The sequence below is a fragment of the Molossus molossus genome, unplaced genomic scaffold (genome assembly GCF_014108415.1).
Source record: "Molossus molossus isolate mMolMol1 unplaced genomic scaffold, mMolMol1.p scaffold_m16_p_4, whole genome shotgun sequence".
NCBI lineage: Eukaryota > Metazoa > Chordata > Mammalia > Chiroptera > Molossidae > Molossus > Molossus molossus.
The window spans coordinates 126,755,898-126,769,616 of record NW_023425377.1 but is presented as its reverse complement, the minus strand read 5'-3'; positions in this window follow the sequence as shown (position 1 = coordinate 126,769,616).

Here is a 13,719-nt window from a genome sequence, read left to right as displayed (position 1 = left end):
CGGAGGGGACCAGGGCTGGGGACCAGGGCTGGAGGGGACCAGGGCTGGAGGGGACCAGCGCTGACCTGGAGGAACCTGCCCAGGCTCGGTGAGGACAGTGTGAGAGGGAAGAGCTCCGGGGCCGTCACAAGGCCCCGCGAAGCTGTGGGACTGACCACCATGAGCCTCCAGGCTACACAGTAACCTCGGGGACCCCCGGGCTGCGGCAGGGAGAGGGGAGCAGGGGCAGTGAAACAGGGGAGTCTGTCTGGATGCTGCCTGGGGAGGAAGCTCCCAGAGGGGCTGCTGGGCTCTTCCTGGCCTCGCTCACCTGGGAGGGTGCAGGCCCCGCCCCCAGGCCCACCTGAGGGCTGTGAGGTCCCAGAGCAGAGGCTGAGGCCCCGCCCCCAGGCCCACCTGAGGGCTGTGAGGTCCCAGAGCGGAGGCTGAGGCCCCGCCCCCAGGCCCACCTGAGGGCTGTGAGGTCCCAGAGCGGAGGCTGAGGCCCAGGGAGACCGAGTCCTTACAGGACCACAGGGGCCCCCCTGGGCCTCACCCCAGGGCAGGAGGCTGGCCCAGCGCCCTCCCCTGCCCCCTCGGGGCTGCTCTCAGAACCCACTGCCGGGCTCACGGGCCGAGCACAGTTTCATGCCTTAGGCTTCCTCCCGGACCTCTCCCATCGAGGCCAGTCCTTAATTTCAAAACGTGGAGGGAAAGTCAGTACGTGCAGCTGAGGGGACTGCAAGACGCTTCCTTGAACTCGCCCTTAACCAGCAGGTTGCTGGGGGCCCAGCGTCTTCGCGTGGATTTCACCCCGCAGGTCATTGCTACACTGGCTTTGCGGTAGGGGACTTTTATATTTCTTTAAGGAAATTATTGCATTAAAATAAACAATGAGCCCTGGCCAGTATGGCTCAGCGGTTAGAGCGTGGACCCTCGGACCGATGAGTCTGGGGTTCGACTCTGGTCAAGGGCATGTACTTTGGCTGCGGTCCATCCACGGCCCCTGGTTGGGGTCATGTGGGTGGGGGGAGGCAACCGATCAATGTGTCTCTCACATCGATGTTTCTCTCTCTCTTTCTCCCTTCCCACTCTATCTGAAGTAAATGGAAAAATATCCTCAAGTGAGGATTAAAAAAAAAACAGACGCTGACACGTTATTAAGAACAACCGCACATTTTATCAGTGGATATCTGAGATGGGTAAACATATTATTCACTCGGGAAGCGGCATCTGAAATCCTTTTGATGGAACAACCTAATCACAGTGGGTGCTGATGTCTCTCTCTGCCTCTGCAGTCCTGTGTTTGAAAGTCCGTACACTGGGTGATCTCTGTGGCCACCGTAACGAAGTAGCACAGATGGGGACGTGTGTCCTCTCCCAGTCCCAGAGGCCAGGTGTCCCGCATCCAGTGCAGGCTGGGCAGCTCTCCCCAGGACCGTATTCTCATCTCAAGATCCTTAACCTAATCACACCTCAGCGAGCTGCTTCTGCGGGTTCTGAAGATTCAGGCCGGAGCCCAGCTTTGGGAGGGTCCCCATTCGATCCACTATGCCCATCAGTTCCTATCTGATGACCACTGTCCTCCACTCAGGCCTGTGTTTGAGGACACGGCAGAAGGCGGATGGAGTCACGATTATCTTTGCAAGGTCTCGACTTCTCCCAGCCCAGGCTCTGACGCCGAGTGAGAACACGCAGTTTCCTAAAACGTGTCAAATTTCATGCACCTGTGAAATGGGATGAACAATAACATCGACGTCCAACCTGATTTGGGGAGTTGAATCAGTTAGGCACAATAAAGTTGATGGTTTTCTGGCCCTTATGCAGTGGGGCGTGTGTCTGAGCATCCTTTGCTCCTTCCTGATTTTAAAGGGCTTGCGCACCATCGGAGCTGCGCCGCAGGAGACGGGCAACCTGTCTTCTCCTCTCCGGCGCCCTCCCCTCCTGCCCCTTCCTTTCTCCCCCACGTGCGGCACAGACAGCCTTCCGAAGGAGCACATGCTACCAGAAGAAGGCAGAGTAAAGCAACATGATAAAATCCGAGGGAACCCAAAGAGACCTTCCCATAGCAGGCGCTCGGCCTCAGCGCCCCTCCGTGCTGGGCGGCCCGGCCGGCGGGCTCAGCAGCTGCCTGCGTCCCAGGGCTCCGGCCGCCCCGCTTCACACCCTGTCTGTGTCCCCAAGGACTGAGTGGACACAGCAGGGTTCTTGGGACACGAGGACGCCGTCTCTACAACACGAAGTGGCCGTCCTTAGCCACACCGGCGAGGTCTGAGCAGGTCACTGAAAACTGTTTGCAGAGCATTCACGAACCAGACCAGGGAAAGACTGGGGGAGCGAGAGGCGCCCCTAGAAATCTCCACAAATTCCGCACCCTGACTGCTTCGCCAAATGCTCCGCTTCCACCTCAAGGAAGCTGAAACTGGGCAGTGCAGTTTTCACAGAAACACGCTCTTTGGGATTCTGGCCGACGGCCCGTCTCAGTAGGGTGACCATGCAGGGATGTCCATCACGGCCTATTTGTCAGAGGTTGGAGGCCACCGTCCTATCCCTGGAGAGGAGACGTCATAGACAGACGGGGGGACGGTCACAGATGGGGCCCCGTGGGGTACTGAGAACCCAGTGCTGCCACTGGCCTGGCAGGTCTGGCAGTCACCGTGGTGACGGGAAGCAGACACAGAACCCCGTGTGTACGAGGCAGCCACGGGCACAGGGAACACGGGAAGGCAGAGGCCGGGATGCTGTCGGTCACTGAGCGGCGGGTGTGACAGGGCCTTTGCTTTGTCCTTTGTCTCCACTCCATGATGGGCAGTGCCGCCAGGTGAAGTGTCCCTGTGACATCCCGAGAAGCTGCTCATGTAAGCAAATGCTATTACTATCCCAACTCTTTATTTCGTGATTTTCAATACACGAAGGGGATTTCCGTCCCCACGGAGTTGGAAATGGAGTAGTATACCTCGGAGTACACACACACATTCTAATAAAGAATGATTCGACGTGAATCTAGTGGATTTCTTTTTCATGAAGAGAACCCCTTTATCTCAAGAGGCATTGTCTCCCCAAGACAGCCTTGCCCTCGGTACCCTCCACAGAGGCTTGAGACCGCCCAGTGATGGCGCTGTTCTCCACCTTCTAGTTTGTCCGTTTTCTTCTCCTTCAGAGGAAGACTCTACGTTAGACCTTTGCTATTTGATTCCTCCCAACAGTCAGAGGGATGGATGATCTTTCTTAGATACTCTGCTGTGGTGAAGCCAGCTGCCCACGGGCACCACACCAACCTGGTCCGCGTCCCAGGGCACCACGCAGACAGCCACTCACATGGCCTTGCATTTCCCTGTGGTCTCGGGTGATGCTCTCCTGTTACAGGATGGAATGGCCTCTCTGCCACCTCGGCCACAGGGCCAGGTACGGGGAGCTCACCTTCCGCACCTGGGCACCTTGAGTGCACACGTTAGAACACGTCAGGTACTTAAAAGTATGTTATTCTTACAAGAATACGTGAGGATTTTATGTTCTATCTTGGTTTGTTTCAAATACAACTTTTTAGAGAGGAAATATTTCTCAATGGTACCCTCTTAGAAAGTAAATTCCAGCCCAGCCGGTGTGGCTCAGTGGTTGAGCATCAATCCTGCAGCAAGAGGTTGCTGGTTCGATTCCCGGTCAGGACACAAGCCCAGGTGGTGGGCCTGATCCCCAGTGGGGGGCCTGCAGGAGGCACCCAATCCAGGTTCTCTCTCATCGATGTTTCTATCTCTCTCTCTCCCGCTCCCTTCCTCTCTCTCTCTAAAATCAATAAAGGGAAAAAAAATTTTTAAGACATTGAATTTCATTTAAATAGTCAAACATTTCTCAAAATAATTTTAGTTTTGAAGCCTGTTTTTCTTAATGCCACTTTAATCCTAAGGCATTGCCTCACTTTCCCAGAAGTTCTGCAGCTCTGTTTTCTTGTTCCTGAAGAAGCATCTTTGCAAACGGCGGCGTCCCCGGAGGTCAGCGCTGCCCAGAGGGGTCGTGCTGGGGGTCGGCGCCGGCTCTGTGGCGCGGGGCTCCCCAGGAGCTGGAGGGGAGCAGAGCACCCAGCGAGGGAGCGTCTGCGCCTCCTGACAAAACCCCAAGCATGTGTGTATGTGAACCACGGTCCACCGTAGCATCGGAAACAATGTCTCCAAGGAACTTGATTCTAATTCACTTCACTGGATATGCAGCTTTGTCTATGAAGAGAAAACTCAACTGATAAACCACAAGGAAAATCAGCTTGACGGCTTCCAATCGGATAGCAGATGTTAGCGAGCTTTCTCATGTGGGGATTTGACCTGGGGCTGTTTGTCCATGGATGGTGGAAAGGCTTCTGCTACTTCTAAGAAACAGAAACTCTATTTAAGGTGATCTGTGGACACTTGGGCATCATGTCTACAAACTGCTAAGTGATTTCTACAAGCAATAGATCGGAGGTAGTTGCCGTGGTCATAAACGCAGGAGTCGAAATGACAAAGGCATTTCTAGACACGGAGTATCTACTCTCATTACTGTCTTTGTGCAGAGAGGTGTTTGCAAGGTATGCAGTTTTTGCATTTCTGCAATTTTTGCAATTATTTTAATAATTTTAATTTATTTATTGAATTTTCTTTTTTTTTTTTTTATCCTGACCCAAGGACATTTTTGCATTTATCTTCAGATAGAGCAGGAGGGAGAGAGGAAGGAAGAGAGAGAGAGAAACATCGACGTGAAAGGGACACATCAACTGGCTGCCACCCACACGACCCCAACCGAGGCCGGGAACAAACTGCAACCAAGGTACATGCCCTTAGTGGGAACCAAACCTGGCATTCTCTGTTCTGTGGGCCGACGCTCTAACCACTGAGCAAAATGGGCCAGAGCTCTTTATTGAATTTCTTGAGGTGACATTGGTTAATAAAATGACATAGGTCTCGGGTGTACAATTCTGTACTACGTCATCTGTATGTTGTATTGAGTGTTCACCACCCAAAGTCGACTCTTTCCTAACCATAATGCTTATTTTCTCTGGGTTCATGAATTTGATTTTATTTTCTAGTTCTAGACGATTTATCTAAAGGCAAACTTCAAAACTTAAAAAATCACTCAGATCACGTTTTCCTCTCTGTAAAGTTTTTGTATCCTAAGATGAATTCATATTCACAATGTCTCCTTCACTTATTTTAATTGTGCTTTTCTCTTTTCCCGTCACACCTGCGTTTCCCTCTAAGCCGAGGTTTTCCAGAAACATTTCAAGCATAATTTTCACGCTTCTGTGTCGTTACGTGGCTACAATTTCGCACGATTTCCGCTTTCAAGACTGAAGCAGCGGAAGGAAGTACCTGCAGCTCACCGCCCGTCAGAGATACGCTTAGAGAAGAAAATTGAACTGAAGTGGTCAGAAGTGTGTACAAATTTTAAACTCTCCCCGAGTTCATGCAAAAAAAAAAAAAGTCATTCCTGCCCCCTGACTTTTGACAAAAGGATGAAAATACTTACAGCGCATGAAAATCACAAACACATCGCCTGTGTGCACAGAATCACAAATAATCGGGAGCCAGTGGTCAGAAATAGTCATCTCTGGGCAATCTGTCATATCGAGCAATTTGTCATTATGAACAATTTGTCAGAGAAGCCAGTTTATTTTCAACCAATTCACCTAGAGTTTAATGAAATCGTTCTGTAGTTTCTGGGCCCAGGAGGAGCCTTCCCTGACCCCGAGTTCTGCTCCCCTGGGGACAGCCAGTAACTACACCTACAGCACTTTCTACGTTAATGAGAGTTTTCCATCTGGACCGGCTTCTAAGGAGGAGGTGGGCCCTCGGGCCTCAGAGTAGCCGTTTTAAAAGACGCTGGAGTTAAACATCTCTAGGCTGCATCAGCGAGTGGAAGCAAGGTACGGAACAACAGGATCAGCCAGACTACGTTTGCCCACATAAAGCGCATCGGCACAGAAGGCTGATGTGTGCGGCCAACCCCGGAAGGAACGGGACTGGGGACAGTACGTTATCAAGTGGGAACGCGGATTGTTTCTTCGTAGTTTCCATGTTTTTCGGTCACAAACATGTCACTTTAAATTGGTAATTAAATTATCGCTTTCAATTGATAATTTAAAGATTCCAAGCTTTGGGCGCCTAGGCAGCCACGGGGCGATCACCAGACGGGGGTGGGCGTCTGTCCAGAGCCGGCGTCCGGTGTGGGCAGGGGGTGTGGGAGCCAGGACCAGCCTGCCCTGCGGAGGGCTGTGCCCTGGGAAGGAGGCCGGCGCGGGGGCCGAGCACCACCGTCCTCGGGAGACAGAAAGCGCAGGCCTGTGGGCCCCCTCGTGCCGCCAAAGCACAAACCGTAGCAAAGCGAGGGGCAAAAGGGAGGTGCAGTCATTGCTCTCTATAGTATCCACATGTGCGTGTGATCAAGATGCGCCACTCTGGCTGTTTTCCTTTCGGTTTAGCAAACTTCCCGTGTCCCCTGCAGGTCCCCGTGGACAGCGCGCACTCCCGTGAGAGGAAGGCCCCGGCCGTCATCCAGAGGCTGAACGAAGTCTCTCACCGCGGGGCGGTTTGCAGAGTGCACTCAGTTAGAATCACCCTCGGCGACATGGGACGTCAGGACCTTTGTCATCTCTGCTCATCCCGTGCCAGATGCCGCCTTGGACGCCTCCGTGTCGGCCGCAGTGGCCCCTCCAGCGAGCACGCTCTGCGGACCGACCCCAGGAGGAGGCGTCTGCCAGGGCCCTCCCTGGGGCCTCACGGACCACAGCTGCGGCCTCCGTCCTCACTGCGGTGTCTGTGGGCCCATCGGCTGCTTTTGGAGCCCTTGTGGGCCAGCCTGAGTGCACGTCCTGGTCGCCTGCTGTACCTGCCTCGCTGGGGCACACGTGGCCAAGTCCTGCCAGGCCGGCACCCGGAGCCCTCCCACGCAAGCAAGCGCCCCGCGTGGGCAGCAGACCACAGTTCTCACTCGGGTGAGGCCTTGTCGGTGATGCTACTGTTGGAAATGGCCCGGGTGCCGGGCTCCTGGGCACAGGGAGGCAGGCCCTGCTGGGTGCTGGGGACGAGATGCTTCATTCGGGCACCAGGGCCCTGCTGCCAGCCGGGCGGCCGGTGCTAAGGAGTCACTGACTCGCATAGACGGGGTGTCCTCAGATGGGGAGGCGCTCAAGTCGGGGGGCTGTATGGATCCGCTGCGGAGATTTGGGGAGCAGAAGCTCTCTGGAACCGAACCCTGGGTTTCCTCTAAGAGCGGCGGTGCCGTGTCCCTCCACGGGGATGTTAGAATGTCCCGCTGCTGCAGTCAGGGGACCCGCTGGCGTGGTCCCCAGCCCGGCGACATCTCAGACTGGGCAGCAGGGATGTCCCCGTGCGCTCCAGTGGGACGGGTCAGTCAGCCAGTGACCCCTCATGACACAGGTGGCCGCCTCGCGGGCAGTCAAGGGCCATCGTGTGGGCAGGGACCACCGAGTCACATAAGTTATGACATAGAGGCAGTTGTTTTCCTTCAAACAGAGGCTTCTACATACAGTCAACCCTCCCGAAGCCAGGCATGTGGGGAAGGCGCTGCGGACTTGCTGACCCCAGCAAGTCCACGCGGCCTGTCCCCGCACCCACGGGGCAGGGCGGACAACAGAGCTGGCAGGACCCCCCGCCAAGGCGAGGGCACGACTCTCTCCCACGTCCAGCGGCACGTCCCCTGCCCCGGATTCGGGTCGGCGCCGTCCTCCGGAATTCCGTGGGAAGCAGGCGTGTCCGCCTCCCAGCGCCTCGGCGCAAGCCCGTGTCTGATTTCTCGGGCTCTGGCATCAGCCAAGGTCACGTTTTTCAGCACAATACAATTTTGGAAGCTTTTTCCGTTTCGCCTCCCATCCGAGAAAAAGAATCCGCCATTTCAGAGACATCTGAAACGCGATCCAAATATCAGAATCTCTGAGGTTCAGGCGAGTTCTTCAACAAGCGATTCGAATGCCCCCGCCGCCCGAAGCTGGCCCTTGCCTGACCCTGCAGCACCGGCCCGCGACCTCGGTGCCCAGAGCCCTTGCCCTGGACGAGCTGCAGACTTCCAAGGACCTGCAGCTGTGCTCCGGAGCTCAGCGGGGAGTCGGGGGCGATGCCGCCGGCGGAGCTGTAACTGAGATGCCAAGACAGGAAGAAATACACTGAGTCGCAGACGTCGATCAGGAAGAGCTCCTTTTCAGGAAAAAGGTGTTAAGCATGTACTGAAAAACCAAAGCTTCCTAGAGGCCTGATCATCTTCCATCGCATCAGCACCTGGCGCGAAGCCTGTGTCCACCCGCAGGGGGCGCCTCGGCTTCCCCGGGACAAGGGCGTCCTGACCTTGCCGGCCGAGCAGATGATGGGGGGCGCGGTCCATGGCTCCTCTGACCACCAGTTTCCAAGCAGTAAATATCTTCTTGCAACTGACGCTCTAATTTTAGTGTCTTTTATACTGAAGGTCTAAACGCAATGTTATCCTGTTAAATGCTTCGTCTTCTATTCCCAACGTGAAGTCATTGAGAGAGGTCGGTTTTTAGGGCAGGGCTGCCTGCATCGATGTGGAATCAGAGAAACTGCTCCTGCATCCGCTCAGGAAGGCCAGCTCCAGAGAGCTGTGGGAAGTCTCCTCGGACATCTCAGGACAGGACCCTCAGGACGTGGTCCCGACAGAGTCTGACCCAACGCGCCACCACCTGCTGTTTCCCGGGAGCAAACGCCAGAGAGACCCAACAGAGTCCAGCGGCCCTGCCCAGTGGCACCCAAAGGACCCTCTGCCCCTCCTCCGCCGCGGCGACATGAGGGCGGGTCTCTCCTTCGAGCACGATGTCTGCAAAGGGCAGACGGAGAGCTCGTGCATGTGCCTTAGCTTAGGGGCCCCGGCACCCCTCTTTGTGCCCCATGTAATCAGCGTCTTCCTTGTTCATCACCAAGCTCGGGGAAGACGGGCCCCTTAGCAGAGACCTCCTGCAGCCGATTCCCTTTTATTCTTTGAAGACGTTGTTTTTGCTTTGGGCCTCGTCGGGGCGGGTGAGACTCCCGATGGAGAGAGGAAAGGGCGGGGATCGGGGTGCCCGGGTCCTGGCGCACACCCCGCCCGCCGGCGCGCAGTCCCTCTGAGCTGCACCTGCTGAGCACCCGGCGGCACAGAGAACACTCGAATGACAAGTGGACAGAGAGGAACTGGACAAACGCTGCTAACCCGCATTTGAGACATTTCACGTCCTGTAACGACGAGTCTCGAACATCTGTGCACGTAGGAAGCTTCGGTCTGAAAGTCTATTCAAGTCACCGAAAGCTCCACAGGGATCGGCACCGCGGCTCTGCCCGTCCGGACGGCGCGCGGGAGGTGCGGTTCCTGGAGCCGCGCTCTCTGCAGTGTTGCTTCCTGGTCGACGGGAGTGGGTGTGCGTGGGCGTGCGTGGGCGTGAGCCAGCAGGCCGCTAGCGCCCTCCCACGCGGGGTGCCATCTCGTCTGTGAAAGAGACTTCGAGGCCAGGACCCTAATTACCCGGCTTTACAGAGGTCGCACTTGGGGCCCAACACGGTGAGGTGATCTGTCTAATTCACGGTCACCAGCATGTGGTGGAGATGGGACCCGGGCTGGGCGCAGGTGCTCGGAAACACGAATCATTAATGGACTTCAAGGTCGCTCTCTGTGGGTTTACATTTCAGTCTCACAAAGGTCCGGAGTTGTGTGGATTAACTCATCAGGTTACAGGTCATCTGCGGTTCCCGTCTGGGGCTGGGATCCCCAGGATAATTTCATTGAGAGCCCTGCTTTTTCATAAATCCAAATGCAGCTTATTTCTCCCTAATTCGTCCTTCCGCACGCCCATCCGGCAGAGCGAAGGTCTGCAGAGGAATGGATCCCTTGCTGCTGACGCTACGGGGACCCCCCCCCCCCGCCCCGAGGTGCGCTCCATCCGCAGACAGAGGGCTTCAGCCTCCGCGATGGCCGGGTGCCTGGGCGATAGGCGGCCGTCCCGGGCCACAAAGACGACGTCCAGCTGCTCCTTCTTCACTGCAGACTGTCTGGAACTGCGCCCGGGGCATGGCTCCCAGGGGAGGCTCACCCCCTGGTCTCGGGGGGCACTGGGCTCCCCCCCCGGGTCCTCACCAACAACCCGAGTCAGGGGCATGGCTCCCAGGGGAGGCTCACCCCCTGGTCTCGGGGGGCACTGGGCTCCCCCCCCGGGTCCTCACCAACAACCCGAGTCAGGGGCATGGCTCCCAGGGGAGGCTCACCCCCTGGTCTCGGGCGGCACTGGGCCCCCCCCAACCGGGTCCTCACCAGCAACCCGAGTCAGGCAGCACCGAGGCCCACTGCTGAGCACCAGGTTCGAGCTTCTCCGCAGACGATCCTCCTGGAAGGGCCGCCGTGCCAGCCCGGAAGGCCTTACCCCGAGGGGAAGAAAAGGAGCATTATGTTGGCAGGGGTGATGTTGGCAGGGGTGAGTCAGCCGGCATCCCCGCAAGGCCGCTGTGTGTCCGAGGCCCGTTGGCCACCTGGTTTGTATCTGATGGGGATGTCGCTTCCTGTTCCTGTTTGTTATTCGATGGAGGTAAAATCAGCCCTGGTTGTGAATCAACAGTGACATCAGCACGTCTGACAGAAATACAGGGACTCAGAGGGTCTCTAACTTACTGTCCGGTGGAGACAAATTGTTTCTTAGGGAGCAACATTAGGAGTATCCATGCGGGTAGTCGTTTTAAAACTTGGTCTGTGAGCCAAAGACGCCCCAAAAAGGATTTCCATGTAGTTTGCTTTAGGAAACTGTGATCAGGTCAGCAGAGACAGACCATGTCCTCTCCTGATGGACACGCCTACCTCAGTGTGCTCGAAAATGAGCCTTCCCGGTGTCCCCACGTGAAATGAGGTGACTCCGGACATCAGATGGTTAAGCGGTGACATTTCAATTAGATTGTAACAGGACAGCACAAAGCGTGTTTCCCCAACAGTTCTCCAGGGCACGCCTTGGTTGTTTCTCCTTTTCTCCATTGTTTCCTAACATATTATCCATTCAGCGTTGCCTCTCTCTTTTTAAAAATTTTTATTTATTGATTTGAGAGAAAGAGATGAAGGAGGGAGGGAGGGAGAGAAACATCGATCTGTTGTTCCATTCATTCACGGTTCACTGCTGATGCTCATCTGTGCCTGACTGAGGGTCCGACCCACAACCTGGGGGTATCGGGACAACGCCCCAACCACGTGAGCTACCCCAGGGCACGTCCTCTTTCAAAGTCCAGATACTCAGACAATTATGTGATTACAAATAACCTTTTAACTTAGAATCTGCTTCGTTAGTTGTGAAGTTAATTGTATAGAATATAAGCATTAACCAGCATTTAATTCTGTTCTGTAATACTCCTGGACAGTTAAAAGGAAAGAATGAAGTGGATCATAGATTGGTTTTCAGTGTTTGGTCATTTGAATAGGGTAGAAAAGGTTACATAACTGTCTTATCTGTTTACTACTGTTTGTTTGATAATCATCACCCGAGGATATTTTTCCATTGATTTTTAGAGAGAGTGGAAGGGAGGGAGAGAGGGGGAGAGAGAGAAACATCGATGTGAGAGAGACACATCGATTGGTTGCCTCCCTCATGACCCTGACCTGGCCGGGGACTGAACCTGCAACCCAGGTGAGTGGGAATTGAACCCGAAACCCTTCAGTCCTTGGGCTGACGCTCTAACCATTGAGCCACCGGTCAGGGTCGTTTACCCTTTTGTTTTTTTGTTTTTTTTATCCTCACCCGAGGATATTTTTCCATTTTTTGTACAGATAGAGTGGGAGAGAGAGAGAGGAAGGGAGAGAGAGAGAGAGACATCGACGTGAAGGGACACATCGAGTGGCTGCCTCCCGCACGACCAACCAGGGCCGGGGACAAACTGCAACCGAAGTACGTGCCCTTAGCGGGAACCGAACCCGGGTCTCTCCAGACCGCAGGCCGACGCTCCAACCACTGAGCCAAACTGGCCAGGGCTAGTTTACCCTTTTGTAACCATTCAACATTTAAGAAGGTGGCGGCTTCATGGAACAATTGCAGCATCATGAAGGCTGGAGTGTGCCCTGCCCTGCCCTAGGCCCATGTTCCTTCACACACACACACACACACACACACACACACACACACACACACACGCCTCCTCCCAAAGCCAGCTGAGCACTCAGCCCGGTTCCCCAGGGACCTAGCGCCTCACACGCAGGCAACGACTTTAACCTCCGATCTTCACTCTGCACACGTCACTGCAGACCCTGGACTTCTTCCTCTACTGCGTCTTGCACACTCTTTCAAGCCTGTTTCTATGGTTATAAAGAACAGAAAACACACTTTGACCAAATTACCTGATATCTGCCCCCTAGTACCATGCTGGGCTCAGGAAGCTGCAGCTCAATAGATGTGCTTTAAATAACCGAGATCTATTTCCTGCCGGTGGCGTGCTGGTTAGGATTTTTCTGAATCAATCACTTCCCCAGCAATCAGAGCCTCGTCAATGCAAGAGACGCATCCACGTGGTAAATACGACGGCTCTGCAGGGGAAAACAGCATCGTGATGAAGTGGGAAAGTCTGCCCTGAAGCTGAAGCGGCCCCCCCCCTTTTTTAATCATGAACCAGGTCTCTACAATCGCAGCCCACATCAGTTTGGGCCGAGGCTTTGGCCCTGCGCCCCCGCCGCACATTCGGCAGGGCGCCTGGTGCAGAGAACACGGGTCGTGGGTTCGGAGTCTCATCCGGTCCCCGTCAGGAGCTGGGGGCTCAGGCTGCTGCTGCTGCTGCTGCTCCTGAGCAAACTTCATTTCTCTGACAGAAGAGAGCAGCTGCTACATTTATTTTCTGTGCTACTCTGAACTCCCAGCTGTGCCACAAGATAAAATGACGGGGAAGGCACATGGTTAACCGACGGCAGACCGAGCCCCAAACCCTACGTCCCCTCCCTGAGCTCGTGTGGGGCTTGTCCCTTCTCCTCCTGCATGGCCTCTGTGGGGTCAGCACGGGACTGTGTGTCTGTCCCCCCTCAGCTCTGTGTCTCGTGGCAATGGTGATGGTACGCGGTGGAACTGTGTGCTTTCTCCAAAGGAGGGAGAGAGAATTCGCACACCCAACGTGAGAAGGAAATTGAAAAAAGAAAACGTTCTTACATTTGGGCAAGAGTTAAATACGCAGATTTTCCTTTGGGGTAGAAAGGATGGCAGGTCATCACTGACATTGTAAAAACTGGAAATGTGTTCATACAAAAACGTAAGACATCTAAGAGCTCCGTCTGCAAAACGTTCCCAAGGGATTGGTGCTCAGAGAATGGGAGGGGCGGATGGGCTGCCCTCGCGGAGACTTCCTGGCCCTGAGAATTGTGTCTGCACTGGACCGGGGACCTCAGAGGGCCCAGCAGGGACAGGAACGTCCCCCGGGCTGGGTGGCGAACAGGGACCGTAATCAGCCCTCTCACGCCCGGACCCTGGCCCTCTGCCGCGGGCTGTGGCTGAACACCTGCCAGAGGGGAGGACACTCAGATCACACCCTCTGGGGGCTCACCCCCCAAAGCCCTGCATGTCACAGAGCACCCAGCACAGGGCTCACCCCCAAAGCCCTGCATGTCACAGAGCACACAGCACAGGGCTCACCCCCACAGCCCTGCATGTCACAGAGCACACAGCACAGGGCTCACCCCCCACATCCCTGCATGTCACAGTGCACACAGCACAGGGCTCACCCCCACAGCCCTGCATGTCACAGAGCACACAGCACAGGGCTCACC